Source organism: Prenolepis imparis, unplaced genomic scaffold (genome assembly GCF_030444845.1).
Source record: "Prenolepis imparis isolate NDT839.2.m4 unplaced genomic scaffold, iyPreImpa1.0 SCAF_2, whole genome shotgun sequence".
Taxonomy (NCBI): Eukaryota; Metazoa; Arthropoda; class Insecta; order Hymenoptera; family Formicidae; genus Prenolepis; species Prenolepis imparis.
This window is the reverse complement of record NW_028141160.1, coordinates 9,105,324-9,120,064: the sequence shown is the minus strand read 5'-3', so window position 1 is coordinate 9,120,064 and position 14,741 is coordinate 9,105,324. Positions and strand designations below refer to the sequence as shown.

The following is a 14,741-nucleotide window of genomic DNA, read 5'->3' as shown; positions in this document are numbered from 1 at the left end:
ATTAAATTCCCATCTACCCTCGGTTCTCTCTTTTCGATTCACCTGTCGCTCGGATGGACGAGTGTAATGTCCTTCGAGACTCTCTTCGCCGGCAATTAGATCGTTTTTAGGAGCGGCATTCCCGGATAATTCAATCGTCATGAAAATACCGAGCGAAGCGTGTTGCTTAAGGCAATCTCGGTACCGACAAACTGTTGCGACGTGATTTATAATATCGACTTCTGTAAATCGTATTTCTCTCACGCGATGCACAGACATTCGATATGCGTCGTATCTCAATTAACGTTTCTTGCTCGACTAATGGTACATATATATATATATATCGTATTTCGCTAAATGACGCGCAAGATTTACTTCCCCCTTTCCACCCCTCGTTTTTCTACGCACGTCATACCGACGGATTCTTCGACATCCGAGCGGTAGAGCATGAATTGTTAGAAAAATATTCCGCGACGAGGTGATTCGAATTTCTCTCGCGACCGCGCTTCAATTTTCGCGCTTATTTTCTGTCAAAACACGACCGGACATATTCACGGTATTCGCCAAGGGTTACGAAAATATTCAAAGGTGGCGTTTCGTCAGTGTCACCGGTGGCCGAGCGTGGCGGTCGAGAAAAAAAAAGAAGAGGGAAAAGAGAGAAAAAAAGAAAGTTTTAAAGAACTCTTGATTGCCGAAGAATAATATTTGGAAGGGCGGTTAAAGTTACCCGCCGCGCGGAGCTAGAGAACGTCGGCTCCCCTATCTCCGGGATAACGCTCTCTCTCCCTTCGTGTTTTTTCTATTCCCGTGACGTGTGAGGTGTCCGCGTGGCGTGCAACATCCATCTGTCGGTGTATCCTTCTAAGGTTGCACTTGTAGTAGCATCCGCCCTCCCCTGTTCGCGCGAACGGAAAATTTCATTACGGATAAATGCGTAAGCCGAACAAGTGTTTCTCACCCTTTGTAAACGTCACGGCTGCGCCCACCCGATACACGCATATCCGAAACTCTGACTTCCATGTTTTCCATTTTATTTATACAGCGGCGTTATACAGAACGCTTAATGCATCCGTATGGATTACGCGGGATCCATTAACAGGATTACATATGATTCGAACACCGAGAAATATAGAAATGTTATCTCTCCGACAATACAACGGAAAGCTAAATTAAAACATATCTCTCTCTCTCTTTCTCCATCGAAAATTTACAGAGATTACGAAAATTCACAGAGAAATGAAAATGATATGAAAATAATTAAACGTAAACTCTTAATATGCAGATATTTTGTAACAAGCTTTGTGTGCGTTTCAAAAATGCGAGATTCAAAAATTTCTCGTTTCTCTATCGAACGCTTCGAAGGATCGATCTGAATAAGCTTTGGCGAGCGCACCAGGACTGCGCAGGGCGCGCATCATCATTCGTCACTATTATTCACGGTCACGATACACGATCGCAACAGAGAACAGGGCGACAGAGAGAGAGAGAAGGGGGTGAAAAGCCCTTTCGCATCCACTCCTGGCTGCCAGCGTCGACGAAGCGATTAAATTTCACACGGAGGCTTCGAACACGCCTCTTTCATCGGAGAAGTTTCCACGGCGCGAGTAGTCGATCTCCTTTCTCTCTTCCCTCCCCCTATTTTCTCTCCCCCTGCTCGATAGATCCTTGGTTAGGATGGTCGTGGATAGCTACTTAAAAAGGTGCTCCACCCCGTGACACAGCATCATTTTCCACATTAATACGACGTGAATCTCCCGTGGACGTATCTCGTAAATAGCTCTACCTGTCGCGGTATTATCATATAGCACGCTCGGGAATCGTTGGGAATATTAGTAAAGCCTAAAGTTATTGTGATAAGTAATTTCTCTTCTCACGCTGGAAGAATCAACCGGCGGATGCTAGTACGAAAAATATTTGTTCACACTCCTGTCACCGACAACGGTGACAGAATGTCTCGCGTAATGCGATTGATTTTATATATATACACACACACGCATAAAAATAGAATAGCTACAATCTAAAACAAAAATGCTGTAAAAGATAATGGATGTATCGCAAAGAAAATTGACAACGCGTTTGTTATTTTTATATAAATTTCGATGTTTAAAAAATCATCGCATCTTTAAAAGAAACTAAAATAGAATCATGATTTCTTCATTTCTTAAACAAAATACCAAATTAATTAATTGTCTACAATTTTTTAGATATCTCGCAAAAATGACTACGAAACGTCATACCGATTTTTTTTAAGGTTTCTGATGATGGATCTATCAGATCATCAGTATTAACGGACTCAAGCTGCGCCATGTCGGATCATCGCCGACGGCGTGCTGTCGATGTAACGATACATAATCCCGTAGTTCGTATTCGTTGAAAATCCGCGTGTCGTGCACGATACAGGCGGCGCTCGCCTACGAGAAAAGGGGTCGACTACGGGCACGATATAATGGTCGCTGTCCTCGCTGATAGTTCCGGGCGTTTTGAATAATTCAATAAGAGCAACTAATTGTGTTTATGCAAATTCGCGCGAGACGAGAACTCGATGAAGAGGGGAGAGCGAGAATCGCTCCGCCGGATCCTGATGCGCATGATTTCCCAAGGATGCGGGCAGCGCGAGATAAGACGGGAGAGCGACGTGCCCAGGAGGGTCGGAACGAAAAACGAAACGTGCTCTATACACGACGACCTACTTGACGTCCCACGAAAAAGTAGGAAACGCAGTGCAGTTGACGGAGGGGGAGAAGGAGGGTGGAGAGCGCCAAAATGAGACCGGCACGCGCGCCTGACGGCAAAGCATACATATATATATACACCCCTTGACCGTTCTAGTCAGGAGAGATCCCGCCCTTTGATTAAGCGAAACACAACCTCTGAGGGATTATCTAAATTGCTTCGTGAAATGAATTAACGGCGCTCGTCGATGATCGCCCGCCCTTTTGCCCTACCCGGTTCCCCCGTTCAGTCGACATGCAACAGAGCGCGTATGGAGTCGCTTAATTTCGTGATAGCGATAACCAGACCCGAGCTGAATGTATCGTTTTTCAACGTGACCAGCTACAATATCGCGCATGCCAACTCCTGCTGCTGTTATCCTTTCTCAGTTAACGCAAGCCCCGATCGATAATGGGTAAACAAAACGTAGCGAGCGAAACACACGATGATTAAATTAGCTCCCAATGCGCAGCGCGTGTCGCGCGATGATTAATTCCAAAAGTACACTATACCAAGCACTTGGTCTCTCTCGACGTAAGGAGCTAAACACTTACAGCTTGAATCGAACTACTTGACGTCGCGACCTCTCGACGTCCCGCATCCTTCCTTCCCCTTATCGCGTAGCTACCCTCAAACCACCGAAGAGAGAACCTCGTGAGACGTGAGTTGATAATGTCGCCAATGGTCGTTTTGCCAACTATGAACTCAAGGTACAGGGCTCGTGATACATTACGAAGGTAGCGCGGCAATTTTTCACGTTTATCGCATTCCTGTTGCGACCCCCTCTTCCCGCCGAGCCGATCCGTGGTTACGGTACGCGCAGGACGAAGGATAATATGAAAAAGAACGCCCGGAATTAATTACCGGCGCGGCCCGACGTTTATACCGGGCGAGTTTATAATCCGCGGGCCGCATTTGTCTCTTCGAGGAAAACGCATTTAACGTTTCTCTGCGAGAGATGGAAGGAGAAAAAAGCACCGTTTACCGTATGGGACCGTTTCGCTCGTAGAGAGAGACCCGCCGTCAGAAAACCGGTGTAAGTGCATTGTCTTGTAAAAAGGGCACCCGGCCGCGGGTTCAATTAACTTAATGCAAATTACCTGTCGCGTCCATGCCTGTATATACGGGTTCTGGTAAGGAGCAGGGTAGAGGAAAAATTCATGAATCATTTTATGCGTATCTGATAACGCGCAACGCCCTCGCGAGCGAAATTATGACGGATTGGTTTGTATTAAAAATTATCGTCGAAGAAAATCTGTAGCGTCGACAAGACGGTATAACTCGGCTCTCTCTTTCTCTTTTTCTTTCTTTCTCTCTTTTGCGGGGAACTATATAATTTTGAAAAATCTCTTTCCTAAATATCACAGAGTAATCTTCCTAATCGCGTTGAAAGCATTTCGTCGCGAGCAACATATTTCTTCACACGATACATTTCCGTTTGATCATAAGAACCCTCAGGAAGGCAAAGGCAAAAGGTATTACTTTGCCGTTTCGCGAGAGCCCAGAATCGGCTTCCGCCGAGTCCAAACGTCCCGCAGGATATACTCCCTATGTGTGCCATATACGAAAAACCGCCTCACTCATCGTCTATCCTTCTTCCATTGAAGAAGAGTAGCGGGCACATATGCGTCCTGTCATCGGGATATAAATATTGTATGGAGCCGGGACTGTGTAAACGTGAATCTTCGACACGAAAGAGGGTATTAAATGTATTTACGAAATTGAGGCAATTTGTTTCGTAAATTCTGACACGCTCGATAACGCGATTACGCATATACACACTCATTAAGATACGCGATTCAAGGAATGCTGCCCAATAATATGTCACGTGACCCACGTTCAATTCACTTAACGGGCTCTCCGCATCGCGTTTTCTTGCGTTAAATCCCCTTCGTGGATGTTCGTAAACCCTTGAGGTCTGGGTACGTTCCCGGCGGCTCAATTAATGAGTGGTAATTACGGACCCCCCGTTCCGACGCGATCGCGCCGAGAATATCTTGAAAAATTCCTTTTCCCCCAACGCCGGCCGCACTTAATTACGCAAAAATACGTTGACGCGATTTTTCTTGCCAATTTATTGTTCCTCGAGCGAGACCGGGAGGATCCTTGCTCGCGGCACCACCTCAAAGACTCATTAATTGAGACAGAAATTTAATTATCGATTAGACTTAATGCGGAAGATTAGTTTTTATATGATGCCAAAAGCGTATATCCGCGTCCTTTTTCTCTTCATTGCAAATTCTCCGATATAAATCTTCTAACGAAAAATATTATTTTATCGAAACAAATTTCTAAAATTATTAAGCGATTTTTTTATCTATCAATTTTGCACATCTAACTAATATAATTCATCTTCACACAATTGTTTGAAATCATAAAACTTGAATTCTAGTACTTGCGATTTAATGCGCGATTACTTCTCTCAGACACGCCTTTCGTAGATAGATGTTCCTTTGACGCCGAGGCTATGATCGTAGTTCTGTGCATGAAAAGGCGGAAAATGGAGCCAGTAAGTTTATGAGGCATTATGTTAGATGAAAATTCCATTCTCCGCGACCCTCGGAATATTGTCCGTTAGCGAATAACCGCGGGACGAGGTGCTTGAATTTTCAACGGGCCGCCCTCCCTGCAAAGGGACATCGAGGGGTAGAAAACGCGTCGACGTTTCGACAACTCTGGCGACACACAATTCTCCCGCGCCCCGCGCTTCTTTTTCCATCTACCATCGTGTAATTCGAAATGGTGCGTGTTGCATTCCCGTGTCCGATGCAATATAGCCACGTGCATACGTCGCGTACTCCATACAGGGAATTACAAATGGACAAAGCCCAGCTGCCGACCGACACTACTGCGGTGCCAAATCGAATGGTGACACGCGAGACACGCGACTCTTTCTCTCTTCCCGCCCCATTTTCCGCCCCCAACCATGCACGCTTGATCGTCATCACCATTTCTCTTTCGTTCTCTGTATCTTTCACTCGTGATCCCTGACGCGCGTTTGTGTTTTTAAAATAGTGACGCACGAATGTGTCCACTCGAGCGAAAAAAGATTGTACGTGATATATGTATGTACTTTACGTATAATAATCTATAATTTATATATGTGGAAAAATCTCTATTAAAACGATGACATTTAAATAAATTTAATCATATAGCCGCGATGAGATATCTCCCCTCCCCCTCTATTTTTAATTGCACATGTAATTGCTTCAAATCTTTATAATGCACATACGCACGATTATTCTTCAATGCCTCTATTCTGTCAGTTCTATCATTTTCACTCTTTCCTGTTAATTTTGATATCTAGTATGTTGTCATAAATCAGCTAGCTTTTTTTAGATATTAATCGAACGTACCATGGTTTCTCGCTCGATGCAATTGCACACGGTTGCCGAGAGCCATTTCGAAATTGTCCCTTCGTTCGCATCCATTAATTACGACCATGCTATAACGGCTTAAGCGATATTGCCTGATCATCGCATTAAAGAGTCACGCGTTACCACTTACAAGCACCGCGCTTGATTAACACGGCAGTTTATCCAGGAAAAGAATTTATTTCCATAGAGCAAGAAGAAAATGCGTCAAGTTAATTTACTTTCATTACGAGCATAATGACACACTAATTTAATTATCTTTTTTATAGAATTTATACTGCCTTTATATAATTTTATACAAACATAATTATATAGACATAATTATTTAAATAATATGTATTTTTAATGAGACTACAATTTCATCGCAATACAATGCAGAGAAAGGTCTTGGATGAAATACATTTACAGTGGCAAATCTCTTGCGTGACGCCTACCCTCCTTCGAGGGCTCGTAATCACGGCTTTAGTCTTTCACTAGTAACAAACAAATATTTTCAGGGTCGTCGGTTAATATGCTAAACATTTCATACCGAGGCCCAGAATAACGGCCGGGAAACCCTTGTCCCTTTTAGTCCCAAAGTAATGTCAGGTATTACGATTCCCGAGAGAATTCCTACGCCCCTTCTGTCTCTCTTAAATTATCGCCGTAATTACGGCGTATGCATCGTAAAGCGCAACCGCCCGGCACAATGTCGTCATGCTCGCGAGTCGGGAGAAAAGTATGCTTGTGATCAACGTATTTCCTCTCCGTAGACGCACGACGATTTCACTGTTTTATCGCTCGTATTATTTTGCGCGCGGCAAACCTCGCATTTTACAACCATTTCGCTTCTAATATCTTGTATGACAAAGTCAACTGTGACGATATATATATATATATATACAATGAAGGACCTGATGTTAAGAGAGAATCGCGTGGGACAACGAAACACCGCGTCTGCGTTGTCGGAGTTATGTATGTATCGGATGTGAAAGGAAACATTTTCGTATTTCGTGAGTTATATGAAGTTTGTGTAGCGCTCCTTCCCTAGACTGGCACGGATAAATTATCGTCGTGTCACGGATCTACATCACGTCTACTGTGTCCGCGTGTTGGTGGACTATCTCGTGTGATTCTTTCTCAACACGGGGTCCCCGGATCGCGTTTCGTAATCTCACGCATGTACACGATCTTTCACCGTACCTTCCTTCGGCACGTGATTAATGATATCGCCGTCGTCTTATAGTCTCTCGGACGAGAGTGTTGCAACATTTTTGGATTCCATTCGCACAATTTCTCTCGTAGAAAGAATTTAATTCTCCGTCCTGTGGCACCCGAAAGTCGAACATGTCGAATCGATTATTCTCACGCGCCCACCTTACCAGGATATTCATCATGCATTATCACGATGACATCACGCGATCTAGTCATGATAATTCAATATTACGCGTGACGGTATATTTTCTGTCCAACAATAGTCATTAAACTCTTAAATTAAATAATAACAGAGAAACTGCACGCCGATTTGCGTCAAAAGTAATATTATAAAGGAATTATTTTTCAAAGTAAAAATATAAAGATTTCGTGGCAAACGGGGCTATATATTCCATACATTGCAGATTTAATATTAATGATAAGGAAGAATATCGTGACTTTACCGAAAGCTCAGCTTGTCGTCTAGTAGCGTGTCACAATTTCTACCGGACATCAAATTAATTCCATTGCTTTTAACTTGTCATTCTCCACGTGACATTTGGTGACACAGATGAAAAGTGACAAGCACGCGACGTACTGATTAAGAAATTTCAACATTCAGCTAACACGTCGACGTTCATATTTGTGAAAATATCGTGCACAAACAACTTTATTTCACCGTGACTTGGTGTATTATATGATCAATATTTTAACGATTCGCAAAGTAGAAATTTTAAGAAAGCATGCCATGTTATGTTTTCTTATCTAATATCGCAACAATCGAATTATAAATCAAATCGTTTCTTTTTTAAACGTCTATTAACTTAGAGGACTGTAACGATTATAATCATTATTAAATCACGCACGATACTTCAACACAGCGACAGCAAAAGATTATTTAGATGTTTTTTTTTCTAGATGCATTGCGCGAGCCAAATCATTATATTATAATTCGGAACATTTTCTAGAATCCTTTCCAAGCTAAAATATTAAAATTCACGTTACACAACGGCAATTATAACCACACGAGGGCAAACGCGGAGGGCAAAACACGCCGCAAAGAAACCAGAAGGAAAGAGTCGAAGTGGCAGAAAGCGAGGAGTGTAATAAAACAATATAGCCGCAATTTTTTTATTATCTCAGCAATGATTAAAATAATGCTATTTCCATCCCTTTCATCGAGGCAGAAGCGCAAATGAGCGGCCGGGCATTGTTCGTACAGGCTAACACAATCGTCGTTCATCCTCTCTCTCTCTCGACTCCGCGAAACCGAATAATCAATCCACTTCGCCGTGAAACGTTTTCCTTTGTATCGCGAAATATTCGCCTCTCGAGATCTTTGCGACGATGGTACGCGCGAGTGGCATTTCGCCGGCAATATAGTCCCATCGTTCGCACCGAAAGAGTGCGTAAAAACGAAGGAAGAGAGAGAGAGAATAAAGCTAAACGGCGCGATGAGGAAGGACGGATAAGGCGGACTTCAAACAGCCGCTGCATAATGCATCCGGCCTGGTTGCTAGTAACGGCACCCCCGGCCGTTTTTTCCTTCACGCGCCATCCCTTCGGAGGGAAAAGCTCTCCCCTCACGGAGGACCAACTTTCGCCGTCGCGCTGACGCGATCCTCTCGACGTAGCACTCCGCCGATGAAGCTATCGAGTGAGGATGAAAGACGAGGAGTCGGTGACGGTGGATTATTTCGACGGTTCGACACGAGCGGGAACGCGTAAAACGACCGAGAGGATTTTCGCAGGGGGTTGGCGCGAACGCGATCGGTCCTGTTCTAGCTAGCAGGGCGCTCGTTTGTAACTCGCGTGCTCGCGCGTCGCGTAATCGCCGATAATTACGACGGAATGACGCGGCCGTTCTTACGGCACGCCTGCTCGGCCATAACGTATTATTCTATCGTTTGCATCGGTCGTACATACAACACACATCGATACAGGCCGTAACCGGCAACCCCGATCGATGCACTCTCGTGCAAATGTTTTTTGCACGGTCACGACTGGCCAGTGATTCTACACATTGGAGGTAGAGGAAAGCGAATTTCCGCTGGTTACTTGTTACTGGGAGATATTAAGGTAGTATACGCGTTTCAGAACGTGATCAGAAACATTAATAATGGTGAAAACTTCGGGAAAAGTGTATATATATAATATATACGTATACAATATATTTCTCTTATACATATTTGATGTATATATAAATCTTCTTCCTTTTTAAAATATTTATCATAGTTATGTTGAAGAAATGTAAATTTAAAATATATACAGTATATTTTTCTCTTTGAATATAAAATTATTGCTACGTGATAAGATTTTATTACATTTGATTGAATAATATGGTTCTTATCTCGATAGGAGTCTTTATATCTCGGATTTATTCAAACTGTATACTGTCGTCATATTGCGAAATATAAAGAAAAATTTATGAAAAAAGAAATATAAATTTGAATATTTTCTGGGAAACGGGGACAGCGCATTATCGTAGATTAAACTGTATTATTTGAGAATTAAAACAACGGATCTACGTGATAAATCATATTTGTCTACAACATCTTTGTTATTCCTATATTATAACATATATATTAAATATATTATATTACAACTACATTATAACATATATTTATAAACATCATTAAAGATACTATTATTATAGATCCGTTATTTTAAAATATAAAATAAAAGTTTGTCACTCACCGATCGATGCCAAGTTGATTCTTTGAAGTTATATCTCGATCTGTAACATTATAATAAAAACAAATTATATAACAACACCCAAAACTATTATTTCAAAAAAATTATAAAAATATTTCATCTATATCTTATATATCCTATCTTATATATGCGTATCGTATAAATTAAAATATGTGATATATATAAACGTCCTATTCCGATATTTATCATTCATTCAAGCAGTAAACTGAACTATACAAATATTATTATTATTATTATTAATATTGTTATACAGAAATTAATGATGTACTATAGTTATGCAATTTCAATATTTATATGCAAACAATATTATAATTATATCTTATAATTCAATCAACACTTTTTGATATTAATTATAACAATAAAATTATATAACAGTTTAACAGATATTATTTTATGTTTATCCAATTTTATAATACATTTAATGCTTTGTTGAATACTTTGTAAAGACAAGTTAGAATCAATATTTTATCCTGACACTTGCATCGCCAACACACATTCGGCTGTAGCTACTGGTATCAAATATACGGTGCCTCCGACAACCCTCTCGCACTCTACCTCCTACCATCGAAAGGAAATGGAAATGGAGGTGGGGATCTTGCTTCAACCCTTATGCTGGCACCCCTTCTCTCGTGGTAACGCATTAATACGCGCGTTACACGCGCACAATACGTACGTCCAAGTGAAGGAGCCGCAATGTTGGCATCGTCATGTATATATATTGTAAGCCTACGTCTCACACCCCTTCATGAAGCAGACGTTCTCTACCACCCTCTCGCTTCCTCTCTCTCCTTCTCTCTATCGCTCTATTCCCACTCGACTACCCTTGTCGCGCCGCGTATCGAGGTACCTACACGATTCTCGCATTACCTCAGTGACCTTCCAAGCTTTGGTCACTTAGCAATTACTTAACGAGCTTCCAGACCGGCCTGCGTTTGTCGACACAGCGGTGTGAAGTATGTTCAAGCCCTTTTTTGCCGGAAGTAATATGTTTGCAGCTCGGAAGCTTCCCCTCGTTGCTAATGAGGAATGCCGCGAACTGTCGACGGAAATTCTTGTGGAAGCGAACTATAGAGAAAGGGTTTAAAAGCACAGTTGTAAGCAGTCGGAAATGAAGCAAGATTGGTAATTTTTGCGGTATTTGGTTCATTAAAGTTCGAGAAAAATTTAAACGCGGAAATATTAATAAAAATATTTTGCTAAAATATGCTGTAGGCGTGCATTCCTCTTGTTCTCTAAAATATAATATTTATAATTTTTAACGTAATTGAGAATTATTAAATTTCCTACGAATACAACACGAAGCACATCTGTTGCGGCAGCATTTGTTTGCAAAAGTGTCTGTTTTAATATAAACTGCTTTTCATGAACGAACATCAACATCATTGCGAGATTATCGCAAAAGAAAATGCAATATCAGTTAATATTATCAGATGAAATGTAATGCAATCGACAAAGACGCGATTAAACGTAGAAAGTATAATATTTTTCCGATATTAAATTATCTGGTAGGAGAGCCCATTAAAATGTCACTTTTTCAGCGAATATAAATAAGCATACTGTGACGAATGAGCGAAAATGAAATACGAATCCCGGCACCCGAGGGAAGTAAAGTGTCGCGCGAACGTCAGTGAATAAATTATTATCGAGATATAGTTAATATTCGACGACCGGATTGGTGCAAAGTGCATTAATTAAGCTTGCGAAAGCTGAATATCCTAACGTATCGTTGGCTAATGACGGGAACAGGTTGTTCGACCGATGCAGAATTTAAAACTAAAAAAAATTAAAACTAATGAAAAATCTTATCATATTAATTCATTTAAAATTCAACATTTTTAAGCAGAAGTCGTACACCTCATATACGTACGCTAAACACAGTACAAATAATGTGTATGATATTAATAGCATATAAAGAAATTAATAATTTAATAAAAGTGGCAAAAATCTGATGAGAGAATAACATACGAATATTTAGAAGTTATTCTCAAATAATGTTTGATAGCTTATTTATACATTCTTCCATATAATGGCCATCCCTTTTTTTTCTCTATGAATCATTATTCGCGACATATCGCATTTATTGTTGATTCATAGAATCGCATGTATAAAGGGAACTCTATTAAACTTAAATCATAATTTCGCGCTCATCGGTCCGGGCAAAGATTCGGGCTTTATTGCGCTGCAATAAAACCCATCAATAATAGATTCACTGTCGATCTGTATTACTTACTAACCCCCTTAGCTTCATCTTCGTGTATATGACGACGAATGCGTCGATGGGGATCGACATGTCAGTCGTAGTTGGTTGAAAAATAGGGGTGATATTCTCTTACTGGCTACACTAACCCTTCGATAAAGCTCGATATTATGGCGAGTTCGCTCGCTTCTGAGATAGCTCTCTGGTGTGTCCTGAGGGATCACCAGACATCCTTTACAAGCACCATTCACGAGCGTACAGAGTATAAAAGTATCTGTAAATACGTATCTCATTAATAGGACGATGTATCATGTTCCACAAGAGAGCAAAATACGAACTTCTTATTTCTTCAAGTTACGTACATGATGTTAGCCCCGAAACATTTATATTTTATTTATTATTGATAAAATGTAATATTGAGAAGAGTTGTACACAATTAAAATAAAATATTTTATAAAAGATCACATCATATTACTCTCTAATTACAGAATAAAAAATTATAAGACGCTGAAACTTTTAAGATTCTTATTTTTCATATTATTTCCTTCGTCAATCTGTGTTTGATAATTATCAATAGATTTTTTATCATTAGATTCTTTTATGAAATATAAGTTAGAGATAAAAATGTTCTTCCTTACTATCCGGAATATTAATTTTATCAACTATTATAAAATATTAATTTTATCAACTATTATAAAATTCGCCATACATTATTTGTTACATTAACGGAATATTACGCTTTTAAGCCTGTCTGAAAAATAAGCACGATACGTTATGCGTCCCTCGGAGACGGCAGTAACCCTTCGATAGAAGCCGACATTATGTCGGGTTCCGCCGCTCCCAAGATGGGTCTCCTGTGTGTCCTAGGGGATTACTAGACGCCCCTGCCAGCCGCCGTTCGCGGATGTATTGAATATAAAAGTATCTAAGTAGATAGTTTGCTGAAATAACATACCGAACCCAGCGTCGCACGCCTCCGTATACAGTAGAGGGGAAGCCATTTTGAATGTCTTCGACCCTACCAGTTTCCGCGCAAACGAATAATAACCACGAATTGAGCTACGATCCCATCGCGGTCTCTCGAAGCCGAGAAAATATTTATACCATTTGCATTCCTTTCAAGACACGCATCCGTATCAATGGAAAACTTTTTGTGAGATATTTTGCCGCGACTGTTGGTATACAATATTGAAAGATCTAATCGAATTCAACCAATTGAAAAGAATCACAAATATGCATATGTATTTTATACATATGTATTCTCTACACATCGATTTATAAGCGCGACTTACGATATATCATTGTCATTTCTTTTAGAGCTTTAGTCAAAATATCTTTTTTTCCAACTTTAAAAAATCTTATTAAACATAAACATGCAAATAATATATAAGAATAAGAATCGTAACGATGATAGGCTATCTGGCGAAATTATGCGAGCGCGGTTTGCACGGAATACGATCGTTTCTGCGCGAAAACGCAATTGCACGCTACGATGAAAGTCCACGTTGTATCGCTGACATAGTGCAGTCGGTTATCATCGTTGATAAGTGACATCCGTTACTAGGGGTGGAGTTTATGGCAATTTGAAACATTAATTGCAGATTAAACAGAGATCGCAGGTATAGCAGTGCAGGGGTAATTATGCCGCGGTAATCTCCGGCTGACCACTCGCGCACTATGGTAGTTCTGAACACGTCGCATGAGTTTCGCCGTACACCTATCTACAGTTGCGAATCGCACGGGTGTGTGCGCCCACCAGTTTCACCCTAAGCTTCGGCATTTGTGTATCAACCGTGGCGATAACCTGTCATACGTGATTGGCAGTAAGCGCGTGCCGATGTAATGCGCATTGACATCTGCACTGGACACCAGACGTAAAATCGTAAACTATCGCGATTCATCTTCGTCTATTATTATATCGTGGCACGAAAGCGAAACCCGTTGACGCGGAATCATACATGTTTATCGAAATTCTTCGTTCGCATGTTGCATCGCGAAAATAATAATCTCTCGATTTATAGCGACGCGAAACTTTTGATAAAAAAGAAAAGCATTTTTCGACGATAGCGCGCGAGTGCCGATAAATATGTACAGTTATTAAATAATTCGCGTGACATGTAAAAACACTCACGCGACTATTTGCTCGGAAAAATCACTCTTTCCCTCACACACACATACAGACATACATATACATGTATATACGTATATATTGTTAGTACACAGAGATTAAGTAAATGACGTGCAAAAATATTCTTTTTTCAAGTAGTATAGAAGAGAAGGAAAGTTTCGTCGCTAATAGCGTTTGTTTACAGTATCCGTTTGTAAAATCTCCGCGAGAATTGCAAAGGGAAATTGCAAGTTCTTTCGTATTTCTTTTTTCCTACTTCGCTTTGAATCGTCTAGTATCGAACGCGAAGCTTGCTCGTGTAAGATTACAGAAACGAGGTGTCTCGAACGACATCTCGTATTAACGAATTCCATTATGGGAACAGTTATGGCAGTGCGCTATCGTTACTGATGAGCTCAGGGAGCTACGGCACGTACCACGACCTCTTGGCGACTTCCACCTTTACCTTCATCCTGCTAAAAGC

The 14,741-nt window shown here is 40.8% G+C and overlaps 1 long non-coding RNA gene across 1 annotated transcript in view; it reads right to left on the bottom strand.

The window, feature by feature from the left end:
* LOC145948983 (uncharacterized) overlaps window positions 1-14,741 on the bottom strand; it is a 279,704-nt gene that overhangs the window by 243,129 nt on the left and 21,834 nt on the right. Inside the window, exon 3 of the long non-coding RNA XR_014427521.1 lies at window positions 9,936-9,975. This is a non-coding gene — a long non-coding RNA (uncharacterized LOC145948983). The remainder of the gene's footprint in view (window positions 1-9,935; window positions 9,976-14,741) is intronic.